Genomic DNA, 3,404 nt, shown 5'->3' with positions numbered 1-3,404 from the left:
TTCCTGATTCCCGTCTTGGTTCTGTCTAGATGGAAAATGGAAAAATACTCTGGGTAAACTATCTCGTGTTTTCAGCAAGAAAACAACCTAAACTTAATCTAGACTTCGTGTACAAGAGAGAGGTTAAAAAAAAAAAGACAGGAAGGCCTGGTTTGTTGGTATGTATTCTTCTGTAGCTCGAAGACAATGGAAGATAATCCTCAGGGTAAAGAAGGAAGTACACAGTTGCTGCTAAGGCAATGCAAGTTGAAGGCATGCCACAGGAGGAGAAATAAGAGAATATTTCAATGCAAATGTCCCTATAAAATACATTTTTCACCAGGAAAAGGAGTGGATAGCTCCATGCTTTGTGTGTGTGCGTGATACACTGCAGTAAGAGGTACAAATATTCCCAGCATGGGCAAAGGGAGATACTGTCCTCTGGATCAAACACAGGTGTCTGTGAGAAGCATTGCTAGCAATGTAAGAACATCCTTCTGGAGCACTGGTCCCTGCCTGGCACCACGGGAGGAATTTGGCCAGACCTGTTTGGTCATGAGTCAAAGGTTGCGTACCCAAGTTCCAAGTGACTGGAGCTATAAACAGCTTTAAATGATTTTCAGGGGAGTTCAAAGATGAATAATGCATCTCTTCAGGCTTGTAAGTGATCTTTTATTCACAGAAAATCAAAGCAATGTACAAATTTAGTTGCTGGCCTTGGGGAGGGGAGTCTGAATGACTGCTTGTCATTCACAGTAGCTACCAGAGGTGATGTGACATTTGAAAGGAAGAGATGAAAGCTCCATTGCAATTTGTTAAATAAAAACCACCTCAGTATCTTGCTAAATAGCTGATAATCAGAGGTGCAGAATTCCAATCTGATGTTTAGGGCTTTGATAGCAAAAAGAGGAATGCATAGGCTACAACCTACAAAAGTTTTTCTTCCACAACTGTATGGAAGTTTGCTTGTAGTATCCATGGAAATTCCCTGTGACAGAAGTAATTGTCCTGCCACTCCATGTCTTGGCATAACTGAGTGTTTTGCCTGTCACTGCCATCCATTCTCTTTGGTTTGGTGGCTAGTTTTGTTTTAGCCACTGGATCCTACAACTCCCAGGTTTGTGTGGTTCAGGACTGGGATCTGAACACAAGGTGAGAATCTAAACTTGATCCTTCTGGTTTCCAAAGGCAGAAGGTAGGGAAGATTGTGTCTGTCTGAAAAGTTCTTTCTTAACTTAAAAACTGCATTTAATTATGAGACCATTTTTGCTAATAGATCGTGGGGGAAAGTAGTTTGCTGTTTAGCACTTGTGACCTAAATAGACAGTTAACCATAAGAATAATTTGCTTAATTTCTTAACACTTTTAAGGTTGTCTGAAAAGGTGTACATGTCTTTTCTTACTCTGTAACACTGAAATTTTTATTCCTGTCATGAGAAAGAAACATTCCTGTCCTGCAGTGGGAAATTAATTTAAATCTGAGGGCAAACCAATGGATCAATAATTAATCCTTCAGTGCATCTCCTCTTTCGTGTTAGCAGAGGTACCAAAAGGTCAAGGGCTGAAGTGCTGCCAAGTTCCTCATGCTGTTTGCAGGCTTTCACAGGCCTGGCCCTTGTGGGATGCCAGGTTGTATGTGAGCCCTTCCTGGTCTCATCTTGAGGTTTTCCCATCAACAGCAGCTGCATTGCAACAAATTAAGAATGGTTTAGAAAATGTATCAATCCTACAAGAGGCTCCACATTGGCAAATATTAAAAGTGTATGTGTCAGCACTGGGTGCTGAAAAGTGGAATCTGTTGTGCGGCGGGGTAAACCTGTGCTGTCATGTGTAGCCTTTGTGAATGATTCCCAGAAAGCTTCCTGCTCCCAGCACCACTAACCCTGTGCTTAGGGAGGCCAGTGGCCAAAACCTTACTGACTTAAATGAGCCACGGCCTGGTCCCAGCTTACCGGACCAAGCAGCATCCAAATAGCCCTTTGTGCCCTCACTCTGTCCACACAGACAGCCCAGTCCTGCCCTCTGCCAGCACAGTGCCTGCCCTCTACAGTGTCTTTCCTCTGGAGAGGACCTACCAGGTGAGCATTTCCATGTGCCTGTGCTGCCTTCCTTCCAGTTTTTCCCACAGCTGATTGTCTCCCTGGGTTTCAAGTGACCAAGTGCTGGTCTTGGTTCATCAACAGTAATGCAGAGTTCCTGTTATGGGCAGCCAGGAAGGACTTGGGAGTGGAGCCCATCTGTGTCTGTGCTGATGGAAATTCCCCAGGGCCATGTGATCTGTTCTGGCCTCTTGCCTGCCCCTCTAGGGGAGGGTATTTCCATGCAGAGTTAGTCAGAGCCGTTTGTGTTTTGCCATGTTCCCAAGGTGATCAGTATCCTTATCACATCTATTTGCTTACTGGGCACCTGAAGTGACCTTTGCAAAGCTCTGCTTACCTTGTCCAGCAGGTAAAAGCAACTGAGAGAGGAAGGACAACGAAGTGTCTTGTTTTGGAGCAGAGGATGGAGGGTCCAGCAGGTGTGAGCAGAACTGGGAAGCCAAGGACTGGGCCAAGGCTGAGATGAATATCCCAGCACAGGTACCCTGCTGAGACAATGTGGAGTATTGGGGGAGTGAGATGAGGTGACTTCCTTGTTGAGCATCATTTCTGCCTGCTAATTCTGGGATGAAGCTCGGGTCCCTCTATAGAGAGGCTAAAGTTGATGAAGAAATGTTGGCTGGAGCTTGAGAGGTGGGGCAGCTCACCCACACCTTCTGCTTCTGCTCACAACCCACCTCCACTTCTGACTGCCACTTTGGGAGAATTCAAATGAGAATGGGCTGATCTGCATCCCCTGTTAGAAATGTATGGCAGGCTCACACAAATCTGTGCCTACCATACCTTGACACACAGGGCCCTGCTGGAGAGCACATTTTACATCCTTCTGCCTCACCTCTTCCCAATATGCTGCTTCAGAGTGAAGGCATGGAGCTGTTAAATGAGACCCAAACTTTAGTACTTGCTGTTGTAATGGAGAAATATATGTGTTATGTACTAAATGTGTGCAGATTTAAAGAACTTTAGGGCCGGAGGAAGGAGAAGTGTCTGATGGTCAGAGCTGGCAGCTGCAGGGCTTTTGAGTTGTATTCCTCTTCTTGCCAGTGATTTACTGCATGGCTCCAGGCGAGACACGTAACCAAGCTGGAATATTTTCTTCCAGCTGCAAAAGAGTTATAATGCCAAATATAAGGAGGGCCTCTGAGGTTTAACTAATTCCAGTTTATGGAAAGCTCAAGATCCTCACTAGGAAGCTGCTGAAGAAAGGCAAGTACTGATGTATTGTAGTATTTCACACTGCTGTTCATAAATGATCACATTGGTGAAAAGCAGTGGCTGGGCTCCCTCTGCAAACAAAAAAAACCCAACCCCAGTGAAGGGGGTTGG

Source organism: Corvus brachyrhynchos, unplaced genomic scaffold, assembly GCF_000691975.1.
Source record: "Corvus brachyrhynchos isolate BGI_N302 unplaced genomic scaffold, ASM69197v1 scaffold4, whole genome shotgun sequence".
NCBI lineage: Eukaryota > Metazoa > Chordata > Aves > Passeriformes > Corvidae > Corvus > Corvus brachyrhynchos.
The sequence above is the reverse complement of the archived record's forward strand: the minus strand, read 5'-3'. Positions refer to the sequence as shown.